The 13,192-nt window shown below is 42.6% G+C and overlaps 1 protein-coding gene across 1 annotated transcript in view; it reads right to left on the bottom strand.

The window, feature by feature from the left end:
* Window positions 1–9,027: 9,027 nt before the first annotated feature.
* The window catches only part of LOC127573612 (terminal nucleotidyltransferase 5A-like), a 68,040-nt gene continuing 63,875 nt past the window's right edge, over window positions 9,028–13,192 (bottom strand). Inside the window, exon 2 of the transcript XR_007956789.1 lies at window positions 9,028–10,247. The gene's annotated coding sequence lies outside the window, so the exon portion shown is untranslated. The remainder of the gene's footprint in view (window positions 10,248–13,192) is intronic.

The raw sequence follows: 13,192 nt of genomic DNA, 5'->3' as shown, positions 1-13,192 counted from the left end.
AGGTTCCCACCTGCTTCAAAAGGGCATCAATCATACTAGTGCCCAAGAAGAGCAAAGTGAGCTGCCTCAACAACTGTCGCCTGGTAGCACTCACATCTACTGTGATGAAGTACTTTGAAAGGTTGGTCATGACTAGAATTAACTCCTGCCTGAGCAAAGACCTGGACCAGTTGCAATTTGCCTACCACCACAACAGGTCTACAACAGATACAATTTCACTGGATCTTCACTTGGCTTTGGAGCACCTAGACAACAGCAAAACATACGTCAAGCTGCTGTTTATCAATTACAGATCGGCGTTCAACACCATCATCTTCAACACCATCATCCCCTCAGTACTAATCAACAAGCTTCAAAACCTGTGTCTCTGTACCTCTCTCTGCAACTGGATCCTCGACTTATTTATCGGGAGACCACAGTCAGTGCAGATCAGTGGTAACATCTCCTCCTCGCTGACAATCAACACATGCGCACCTCAAGGATTCATGCTTAGCCCATTGCTCTACTCTTTTTACACTCATGACTGTGTGGCTAGGCACAGTTCAAACACCATCTATAAATTCGCTGATGACACCACTGTTGTTGGCAGAATCTCAGATGGCGACAAGGAGGCATACAGGAGTGAGATAGATCAGCTGGTTGAGTGGTGTCGCAACAACAACCTGGCACTCAACATCAGCGAGACCAAGGAATTGATTGTAGACTTCAGGAAGGAGAAGTCAGGAGAACACACATTGAGGGGACAGCAGTGGAAAGGGTGAGCAGCTTCAAGTTCCTGGGCATCAACATCTCAGAGGATCTATCCTGGGCCCAACACATTGATGCAATCATGAAGAAGGCACGTCAGTGGCTCTACTTCATTAGGAATTTGAGGAAATTTGGTATGTCACCAAAGACTTGCAAATTTCTATGGATGTACGATGGAGAGCATTCTGACTGGTTGCATCACCGCCTGGTATGGAGGCTCCAATGTGCAAGATTGAAAGAGGCTGTAGAGGGTTGTAGACTCAGCCAGCTCCATCACAGGCACAACCCTCCCCACCACCAAGGACATCTTCAAGAGGTGGTGCCTCAAGAAGGCAGCATCCATCATTAAGGACCCTCACTATCTGACACATGCCCACTTCTCATTACTAGCATCAGGGAGCAGGTACAGGAGCCTGAAGACCCACACTCAACGTTTCAGGAACAGCTTCTTCCCCTCTGCCATCAGATATCTGAATTGTCCATGGACCCATGAACTCTACCTCATTATTCCACTTTTGCACTTTTTTTTTGGTAACTCGTGGTAAGTTTTATGTCTTGCACTGTACTGCTGCCGCAACACAACAAATTTCACGACATAAGTCGGTGATAATAAATCTGATTCTGATGTTTACATTGACTGAAGCCATAAATACAACAGAGTTCAGTAGACTTTGTCACCAAGCAATGAAATATATGCAGTTCTGACAAAGGTTCTTCAACTTGAAATATCATCTGTTTCCCTTTCTGCAGAAACTGCTTGACCTGCTGAGGGTTTACAGCACTTTCTGGTTTTATTTCAATTTTCCAGCATCTGCAGGTTTTTGATTTTCACAACCCAACTTTTACTTGGAGACTGGGCTGGGACAGGCAACAAAAAATGTGGTGGTTACGTCAAAACTGTCTGGCTCTCAAAGATCTAGAAATTCAGGCTTACTTTACCCCAGTCGTAATTGAGTCATCTATTGGCTTCTTATTTTTATCTTCAGAGCACTACATTAGCCTATCTGACAATGAAATCTTCATTTATGGCACTATCACTTTCAGACTTGACTGTTGTGTTGCTCTCCTTGAGCCAACATCTAACCTCCAATCTCAGTAAAACTTCATGAAGAATGAAAAACACTATGATGCTGGAGGAACTCAGCAGGTCAGGCAGCATCTGTGAAGAAAAGCAGGTGGTCAACACTTCAGGTCAGGACCCTTCTTCAGGACTGAAGGTCGGAAAAGGGGAAGCTTAATATATAGGAGGGAAAAGCAGAGCAGTGATAGGTGGACAAAAGAGGAGAGGCGGGGTGGACACGGGGAGGTGATAGGTAGATGCAGGTAAGAGATAGTGATAGGCCGGTGCGGGGGAGGGGAGTGCAGATCCACTGGGGGGATGGGTAAAAGGTAAGAAGAGAGAGGAAAAAAAGGGGCTAGGAAAGGGAAGAAGAGAAAAAGCACAGTGGGGGCTGGGGGGGGGGAGGTTTGTGGTGTTTGTGGGGAAGGGGGGTGGGGATTACCTAAAGCGAGAGAATTCAAAATTCATGCCGTTAGGCTGCAAGGTTCCAAGACAGAAAATGAGGTGCTGTTCCTCCAGTTTGCGCTTGGAATTCTCCTGGCAGTGGATGAGGCCGAGGACTGTCATATCAGTGATAGTGTGGGAGGGGCAGCTGAAGTGACTGGCAACGGGGAGATGCAGATTGCGGTAACAGACAGAGTACAGTTGTTCTGTGAAATGGTCACCTAGTCTGCATTTGGTCTCACCAATGTAGAGGAGGCCACTTTTGGAGCACTAAATGCAGTAGATGATATTAAGGAAGGTGCAGGTGACTCACTATCTCACCTGAAAGGACTATTTGGGTCCCTGGATGGAGGTGATGGAGGTGGTGTAGGGGCAGTGGAAAGTTCCCAGAGTGGGAACAGGATGGGGGGGGGGGGGGGGAGGAGAGAACAAGGGATTCGTGGAGAGACCAGTCCCTGTGAAAGGCAGAAAGGGGTGGGGAGGGGAAGATATGCTTGATGGTGGGGTCCCGTTGGAGATGGCGAAAATGGCAGAGGATGATGTGCTGGATACATAGGCTAGTAGGATGAAATATGAGGACAAGGGGGACCCTATCCCTGTTGGGTCTGAGAAGGGTGGGGGTGAGAACGGAGGTGCGGGAAACGGCAGAGATATGGGTGCGAGCTCTCTCTACCACAGTCAGGGGGAAGCCCCAGTTAGAAAAGTTGGACATCTCGGATGTCCTGGAGTGGAAAGTCTCATCATGGGAGCAGGTGCAGTTGAGGTTGAGAAATTGAGAAAAAGGGATAGCATCCTTGCAAGAGATAGGGTGGAAGGAGCTGTAATTGAGGTAACTGTGGGCGTCAGTGGGTTTGTAGATGTCAGTAGATAAGGAATCTCCTGAGATGGAGACGGAAAGATCAAGGAAGAAGAGGAAGGTGTCAGAGATCGTCCAAGTGAATTGGAAAGCTGAGTGAAAATTAGTGACGAAATTTATGAAACCGTCAAGTTCTGCACGGGTACAAGAGGTGGCACCAATGCAGTTGTCGATATAGCGGAGAAAGAGTTAAGGAATGGGGCCGGAGTAGGCTTGGAACAGAGACTGTTCAACATAGCCAATGAAGAGGCAAGCATAGCTAGGGCCATGCGAATGCCCATAGCTACGCCCTTGGTCTGTAGAAAATGAGAGGAGTCGAAAGTAAAGTTGTTAAGGGTGAGGACGAGTTCAGCCAGGCAGAGGAGAGTGTTAGTGGAAGGGGACTGGTTCTGTCTCTGGTCAAGAAAGAAGTGGAGGGTGTTGAGACCTTCATGATGGGGAATGGAGGTATATAGGGACTGGATGTCCATGGTAAAGATGAGGTTGTGTGTGCCAGAGAACTTAAAGCTATGGAAGAGTTGGAGAGTGTGTGATATGTCATGGACGGAGGTGGGAAGGGATTGGACCGGGGGGACAGGTTAGTGTCCAGGTACAAGGATACAAGCTCCCTGGGGCAAGAGCATGAGGAGACAATAGGTCTGCCAGGACAGCTCTTCTTGTGGATTTTGAGGAGGAGATCAAAACAGGCAGTCCTAGGTTGTGGGACTATCATGTTGGTAGCTGTGGGGGCTCACCCCTCTTACCTTAACCCTATACCCTCTAGTTCTTGATTCCCTAACCCTTGGAAAAAGACTGTGTGCATTGACCCTATCTAGAGTCATGGAGTCATAGAATAATACAACACAGAAACAGGCTCTTCAGCCCAACTGGTCCATACCGACCACAACATCCTCCGTTCTGCTCCCAGTTGCCCTTGCTCAGCCCCTAATCCTCCAAGCCCCTCCTCTCCATGTCCCTATCCGAATGCCTCTTAAATTTTTCAATTGTACCCGTCTCGACCACTTCCTCTGGCAGCTCATTCAAAGTACTCACTACCCTTTGTATAAGGAAGTTACCTCTCAGGTCACTTTTCAATCTCTCCCCTGTTGTCTTGTATCTGTGCCCTCTAGTTATGGACTCCCCAACCCTGGGGAAAAGACTATGACCGTCCACCTTATCCATACCCTTCATGATTTTATAAACCTCTGTGAAGTCACCCATCATTCTCCTATGCTCCAAGGAATAAAGATCCAACGTGGCCAACCTCTCCCTATAACTCAGAGTTTCTTGTCCAGACAACATCCTCATAAATCTATTCTACACCATCTCCAACTTGACAATGTCTTTCCTATAACAGGGTGACCACAACTGTACACAATATTCCAAATGCAGCCTCACCAATGACTTATATAACTGCAACATAATTCGATAAATTTGATAAATTTGATACCCTAACTGATGAAGGCCAGCATGCTAAGCGTCTTCTTCACCACCCTGTCTACTTGTGCAGCTACTTTCAGCGGACTATGCACTTGTACTCAAAGGTCCCTCTGTTCCACAACACTTGTCAGTGCCCTGCCACTCACTGTATGAGTCCTATCCTGGTTTCGCTGTTCAAAATGCATCACCTCACACTCATCTAAGTTGAAATCCATTTGTCATTCCTCAGCCCATCTCCCTAACTGATCAAGATCTCTTTGCAATCCATTATAACTTGCTTCACTATCAACAAGACCCCCTAATTTAGTATCATCAGCAAACTTGCTAATCATGCCATGTACATTCATATCAAAATCATTTACATAAATAATGAATAACAAGGTCTGAGCACTGACCCCTGGGGCACCCCACTAGTCACAGGCCTCCAGTCAGAGAATCAACCTTCAACCATCACCCTCTGCTTCCTATCGTCGAGCTAATTCTGAATCCACCTCACTACCTCCCCCTGAATCCCATGCGACCTAACCTTCCAGATCAGCCTGCCATACAGGACTTTGTCAAAGGCCTTACTAAAGTCTATATAGACAACATCCACTGCCCTATCTTCATCTATCTCCTTAGCTACCTCTTCAAAAAACTCCAAAAGATTCATCAGACATGACTTCCCATGTACAAAACCATGCAGACTATTCCTGATCAGGCCTTGACTATCCAAGTGATGGTAGATCTTGTCCCTCAGAAGTCGCTCTAGTAATTTCCTTACAATTGAACTTAGGCTCAATGGCCTGTAGTTCCCTGGCCTGTCCTTGCTACCCCTTCTTGAACAATTGAACAACATTAGCCACCCTCCAGTCTTCTGGAACTTCTCCAGTCATGATCTTATAATCTATGTACCTCATGATTTTATGCACCTCTATAAGATCACCTCTCATTCTCCTACGTTCCAGCAAAGAAAGTCCCAACATGCTCAACCTCTCTCCATAACTCAGTCCCTCAAGTCCCGGCAACATCCTTGTAAATCTCCTCTGCACTCTTTGCAACTTAATGGCATCTTTCTTACAGCAGGGTGATCAAAACAGAACACAATATTCCAAATGCAGCTTCATCAAAGACTTGTACAACTGCAACATAACATCCCAACTTCTATACTCAGTGCTCTGACTGATGAAGGCCAATGTGCCAAAAACCTTCTTCACCACCCTGTCTACCTGCAATGCCACTTTCAGGGAACCATGTACACCGAGTTTCCCCTGTTCTTCTATGCACCCCAGGGACCTACTATTGACTGTGAATGTCCTACCCTGATATGTCTTCCCAAATCCACCACCTCAGACTTTTCAGAATTAAACTCCATTTGCCATTCCTCAGCCCACTTACCCAGCTGATCAAGATTCCTCTGTAGATTGTGATAACCATCTTCACTGTCAATGACGCCACCTATTTTAGTGTCATCTGCAAACTTACTCACTATACCTTGCTCATTCTCATGCTATCATTGAGATAGATGACAAATTGTAAAATAATACTACTATTCATTCTATTTCTTCCTGGTCATTCTTATTTTCTATCCAGAGTGGATCACAATGCAAATTAACTAATTTACTTGGTAGTCAGCAGTCACAGTCAAAGTGAAGGGCTTGGAACAACGCGCAGATTGTGTTAAAAATATCCAATAACTTCATATCAAAGCCCTAAGCATTAACAACCAGTCTGGAGACCTTGAATGGTAATCAAAAATAAACTACAAATGTTGGAAATTTGAAACAAAATCCAAAAGTTCAGGAAACATTCAGAAGGTCAGGCAGCATCTGTGGAAAGAGAAACTGTTAACTTTTCAAACCAGAACCCACCTACCAGAACTGGCAAAGAGAGAAAATAATCTTGGATGCGGCCTGATTGTCTGAGTGTTTCCCCATGGAGACTTCTCTGTTGAAAATTTCAGCATGAAATCTCCTTTCTTGTAAAAATTGTGCATAATTCATGTTTAATTTATGTTTTTCTTGTGAATGCTGCTTATATGATGCTATGTGCCTGTGATGCTGCTGCAAATAAGTTTTTCATTGCACCTGTGCGTACATGTACTTGTGCATATGACAATAAACTCAATTTTGACTTTGACTTTGAAACCTCTTCTGGCTCAGCAGAACAATCAATGGGATCAGCACCAAGGAGATGTAAGTTACAATCGTGGTAGCACAGATTAACCAAGCGTCTGTTTGTCATTATCTAATTAAAGGAGAAAACAAACACCGTGTAATGAATACTGCAATAGCATTTATTGTATCTCTCTGCAGAACAAAAGCTGCACTATTTAATTTCTTGAGGGTATGGACCTTATGTTACCATTGGAATGTCTGGATTTCAGGAGAACCAATAGGAGCACATCCTAAACAAATAATTCCTTCATCAACTCTGAGAGGCCAAAGGGAAAGAAGACTGACATTTATGTAGCACCTTCCACTTCCTTTCAGGACTTCCCAAAGTGTCTACAGCCAATAAAGTATTTTAGAAGTACAGTGTGCAGTGACAGTCGTGGGAATGTGATAGTAAATTTCTGTTGAGCAAGCTCCTATACCAGCTCTCATTGTGATAATGACCAATATATAATTTTTTAAGTAATAAACAATCTGCTGGAGGAACTCAAAGGGTTGACCACATCTGTAGGGGAAAGGAAGTGTCGATGTTTTGGGTCTGAGATCCTGCATCAGGACTTTTTAAAGTAATGTTGGCTTGGCACCAGGGATAATTCCCTTCGTCTTTGTCAGGGTAATGGCATCGGATATTTTCTGACCACCTGGAAGAGCAGGTGGAACCTCCATATAATATTGCATCCAAAGGACAGTACTCCTTTGGTCAGATCTTTGTGCAGGTCATTAGAATGGTCTTTACACCAAATGCAGATGTGGGTACATCCTTCAATGGCACAGCTATGCTCATTCTAACTGGGCCATTGCTTCTCCAATAGTCAGTGTCTTTTAATTAGTTGTGGCCACTGGCAAAGGGAAGAGTCACAGAATAACTCTTCCCTGACAACATCTGAACTTATGATGGTGAGGTAACTGAAGCTAAATATTTGTTACATAGATAACATCCTGGATGCAAGCAGAAAATGTTGGAAGTACTTAGGGGGCACAGTGGCATAACAGACAGAGCTACCTTGAAGCTCCAATGACCCAAGAATGATTCTGATCTCCAGTGCTTAGGACTCTGTAGCATTTCCCTGGGTGTTCATGTTTCTTGCCACATCCTAAAGACATGCTGACTGATAGGGTAATTGTGTAAATGACAGGAGAATCAGGGTATAGTTAAGAAAGCAACATACAAAGTGCTGGAGGAATTCAGCAGGTTGAATTTTTCAAGGAAGTGACGAAGGTAGAACTGTGGATATTATCTACGTGGATTTTAGTAAGGCATTTGACAAGGTCCCTCATGGGAGGATCATCAAGAAGATTAAGATACATAGAATCCACAGTGACTTTTCCATTTGGATTCAGAATTGGCTTGCCCATAGAAGACAGAGGGTAGTGGTCGATGGGACTTATTTTGGCTGGAGGTCTCTGACAAGCGGTTTTACCATAGAGCCAAAGAACAAAAGAACAATACAGGCCCTTCGGCCCACAATGTTGTGTCGACCTTTAAACCACGTCTAAGACTATCTAACCCCTTCCTCCCACATATCCCCCTATTTTAAATTCATCCATATGCTTATCTAACAATCTCTTGAACTTGACAAATGTATCTGTCTGCTTCCACCACTACCCCAGGCAGCGCATTCCATGCACCAACCACTCCCTGTGTGAAAAACCTCCCTCTGATATCTCCCTTGAACTTCCCACCCATTACTTTAAAGCCATGCCCTCTTTTATTGAGCATTGGTGCCCTGGGAAAGAGGCGCTGGCTGTCTACTCTATCTATTCCTCTTAATATTTTGTATACCTCTATCATGTCTCCCCTCATCCTCCTTCTCTCCAATGAGTAAAGGTCGAGCTCCCTTAGTCTCTCCTCATAATCCATACTCTCCAATCCAGGCAGCATCCTGATAAATCTCATCGGCACCCATTCCAACACTTCCACATCCTTCCACAGGGATCTGTACTAGGACCTTTGCTGTTTGTGATACACACACAGACACACAGACACACACACAGACACACAGACACACACACACACACACACACACACAGCAACACACACACACACACACACACACACACACACACACACACACACACATATATATATATATATATATATATATATATATATATATATATATATATATATATATATACTATATATCTATATATATATATATATATATATATAATATATATATATATATATATATATATATATCTATATATCTATATATATATATATATATATATATATATATATATATATATATATAAATAACCTGGATGAAAATGTGGATGGGTGGGCTAGTAAATTCGCAGATGAAAGAAAGATTGGTGGTGTTGTGGACAGTGTAGAAGGTTGCCAAAGGAAACAGTGGGATATAGATCAGTTGCAGATATTGGCAGAGAAATGGCAGATGGAGTTTAATCTGGCCATATGTGAGGTATTGCACTTTGGGAGATCGAATGTAAAGGGACAGTACACTGTTAATGGCAAGACCCTTAACATTGTTGATGTACAGAAGGATCTTGGGGTCCAAGTCCATAGTTCCCTGAAAGTGGCTGCACAGGTTTATAGGGTGGTAAAGAAGGCATATGACATGTTTATTTTCATTAGTCGAAGCATTGAGTTCAAGAGTCAGGAAGTTATGTTGCAACTTTATGAACCTCTGGTTAGGCCGCATCTGGAGTATTGCATTCATTTCTTGTGGTCCCATTATAGGAAGGACGTGGAGGCTTTGGAGAGGGTGCAGAAGAGGTTTACTAGGATGCTGCCTGGATTAGAGGTCATGTTCTATAAGGAGAGGTTGAACAAACTTGGGTTGTTTTCTTTGGAGTGGTGGAGGCTGAGGGGAGATCTGATAGAGGTTTATAAGATTATGAGAGGCATGGACAGAGTAGATAGCTGGTATATTTTTCCCAGGGTCAAAATGCCTAATACTAGAAGGCATGCATTTAAGATGAGAGGGGGTAAATTCAAAGGGATGTGTAGGTCATGTTTTTTACACAGACAGTGGTGGGTGCCTGGAATGCGCTGCCAGGGATGGTGGAGACAAATACAATAGAAGTACTTAAGGAGCTCTTAGACAGGCAAATGAATATTCAGGAAATGAAGGGATATGGATATTGTGCAACCAGAAAGGATTAGTTTAATTATGCATTTAATTACTTGTTTATTTAGTTTTGCCCAACATCATGGACTGAAGGCCTGTTCCTGTGCTGCACTGTGCTATGTTTTATGGGTCAGGCAGCAACTACAGAGGGAAATGGACAGTCAACATTTTGAGTTAAGACCCTTCATCTGGACTGAAGGGTCTCGACCTGAAACATAGATTGTACATTCCAGTGTGTTTAAGACAGTGTTTAACAGGCAGTCCAGATGAAGGGTCTCGACCTGAAACACCAGATGCTCCCTGACCCATTGAGTACCTCCAGCACTTTCAGTGTTGCGCATCTGCAGTCTCTTGTGTCTCCACTCTGTAGTTAAGAGGGAACAGCTTACAGACAAATAATTGGGGGACTGGGACAGACAGGGTTGTTCTGAGAGCTGACATCCACTTGGGCTGAATGGTCCTCTTCTATACTGTAAGAGAGAGAAACACAATTAATATCTCATTTCACCTGCAGCCTCATGGGAGGACTCACAATCACACAGCAGAAGTAAACCTGTTGGAGGAATCGGAGAAAACTCTGAGCTCCAGTTACTTAATTGAGCCCGCGCACACTGTCTGATCTCTGATTGTTTTTAGTGTTTTTCAGAGCAATCTTATTTCAGTGTAAGTGAATGTGATATTGTATGAGGAATAATATCATTTTCATTCTTCAATCACTTCATTGTGTGCAGTTGGTCAGCACCCAGTTAACCAAAAGAAGGAGCTCTCTGGACATAAAATGAATTCTAATGCAACATGTTACTGACCATACAAATGGCTTCCCCTGATTCATTTTATTTAGTTTTAGAATATCTGAATATACATCTATCTGATAGCCTAGAAAAAAGTTATGAATTAATACTGTACCATCAAACTTTCAGCTCTAATAGAAATCATTATTGATAGCTTTTCACTTTGATAGCTATCTTAGTTTCTTCCAATACTAAGTAAGGGACAGGATGATTCATCTAGTCAGTTATTATTAGTAGCTCTTTGTATATCCTCGTTCATTTTCCCCATGAAAATCTTGCAATATCAAGATAAAGCACTTCATTCAATACTTCACGTAGATGTAAGATTCAAATTTTAACCTTCACACTCAGGTTTTAGTCTTCATGATACTGTTTAGTACATTGAATGGACTATTCAGTTTGTAATAGGCTACCAAATACCATTTACACAGCAGTCCTGCCATTAGCATTATTGCCATTACCACAGCAGGTGGATTTCCAAATGACGCTATAAGCAGAAGAAAACCATCTAGATTAAGTGAGTCATCCCAGGGTTTTTAACATATAAAATGCAATCTTGTGGTTTTAAATCTTGTAAACATATTTTATGAGGGAATTTCAAGACGGAACTGATGACAGAACTAACACAAGAGGCCAGCACGATATGCTTTCTGCTATATATTCAGTCAACAGTATCATAATGCATGCAACTTACTAAATTGATCTCTATATACAGATTTCACATTGATCTGGCACTTTGAGAAGTCTTTGTGTCTAATTCTTTTGCCTTAAATTCCTTCAGACACTTAACACTAGTTTTTTTATTCTGTTCATCTTCATCAAAATGAAGGTTAACAGTGTGCACAATGAACATTGTCCTACATTTGCTTCTGTTTCTCATGTTCTTGTGTTCCAGTGTTCTTATAGGATTTAATGAATTGTAGAATCATGCAGCAGGAAGGCTATTTGGCCCTCCTGCTTGAATTGATCCTTTGAAAGAGCTCGCTAATGAGTTACTTTCTCCCGTCCGTCCTTTATGTTTATTCTACTTCTCATCAAATTCCCTTTTGAAAGTTGCTAATGAATCTGCAGTACTTTCATCACTTTGTCAGGGATTGTGTTCTGGATCATGATACCTTCCAGATCAAACTTGAGACAAGCAGTAAATATCAGAAGTGTCACCTATCTCCCAAGAACAAATTTATATAAAATTATTTCATTATTATTTCAGAAGTGGGGATTTTATGCAGGGCCAAGAGAGCTGGTGCCTTCCACTCTGTACCTTATGAAAATAAATCAAGAATTTATTATTATTTTAATAAATATTTTGATTTTGTCACAGATGATGCAGCAAAGAAATCCTTCCCTCCCTGGCTCCCAACCCCCAACCAACCTCCTATCCCTCAGATTTATGTCACTTAGAAAACTGCTCAAGAGTTGCCTGAGTCAGAGTGAAGTACATATTGCTAAAGCAATAAAGGCACTTTTGCTTCCTCTCTCAACTGAAAGAAATAGTTCCAGTGAATCAATCATTAATGTTATTAGATTATTAATTATCTTGAAATAGCTGAAGAACTCTCATCACTTCGCCATCAATTTGATTTATTACATGTGAACTCGACAGCATTTGCACATTGTTGATAAGTAGCTGAGCCTCAGGCCAATGGAGATCTTTAGTGGATAATAACATTCATCAGGTTATTGATTATCTGACTGTGCCCATCAGCAGCAGCAGATAAATGGTCCCATTGAATGGAACTTTTCTGTTCTGTGCAGAATGATTTTGTTTTCTGTTGTGTTTTTATGGACCATTAACAGCCAATAAGCCTCTCTTCATTTCATACTTATGTTTTATGTCACCCAAACAGTTTACCAAAGCTTGTAGTACTTCACAAAAATCCTGATATTGCAATAAGTTTAGAAACTCCATTTGGCAAACTTCTAAACAAAACAAAGGCTATTAGGAAGAGGAATAGCACTCTGCTCATCTGTATTCACTGAGATTTTGTTTCTTCCACTTACTGGATGTGGGAGTTGGCATTTATCCCCAATTATCCGTGAGCAGATGGTGATAAGTTGCCTTCTTGAAACACTGGAGTGCTTCAGATTAACATTCTCCCAAAGTGCTGTAGGGTAAGCAGCTTCAGGATTTAGACCTAGTGATAAAGGAATGGTGATATATTTCTGAGTCAGGCTGGTGTACAATTTGAGATTAACTTATCGTTGGTGTTGTTCCCATGCATCTACTGCCCCTCACCTTCTTGGTGTAGAGGTTGTGAGTTTCAGAGATGCCACGGAGAACTCTGAAGGGTTGCTGCAGGGACTTTTGCAAATGGTACACATTTGCAGCTGTATTGCTTCAGTGGTGGAGTGAGTCACTGATTAGAGTGATGGATGGAGTGACAATCAATTGGGCTATAATAAAAGCAGAACATGCTGGAAAAACTGAGCAGGTTAGGTAGCAGAGGTGAAAAGAGAAAAGAGTGAACATTACAGGTCTGAAATCCATCATCACCATTCTCACAAAGGGTCTCAGACCTGAGCATTAACTCTGTTCCTCTCTCCAGAGATGCTGCCTCACCTGCTCCAATAATTTCCCTACCATTGATGTAAGGCTCACCAGCCAACAATTTCCTGGTTTGTCT

The sequence above is a fragment of the Pristis pectinata genome, chromosome 8 (assembly GCF_009764475.1).
Source record: "Pristis pectinata isolate sPriPec2 chromosome 8, sPriPec2.1.pri, whole genome shotgun sequence".
Lineage (NCBI taxonomy): Eukaryota > Metazoa > Chordata > Chondrichthyes > Rhinopristiformes > Pristidae > Pristis > Pristis pectinata.
Note: the sequence above shows the minus strand (reverse complement) of the source record. Positions and strands in the feature narration are given on the sequence as shown.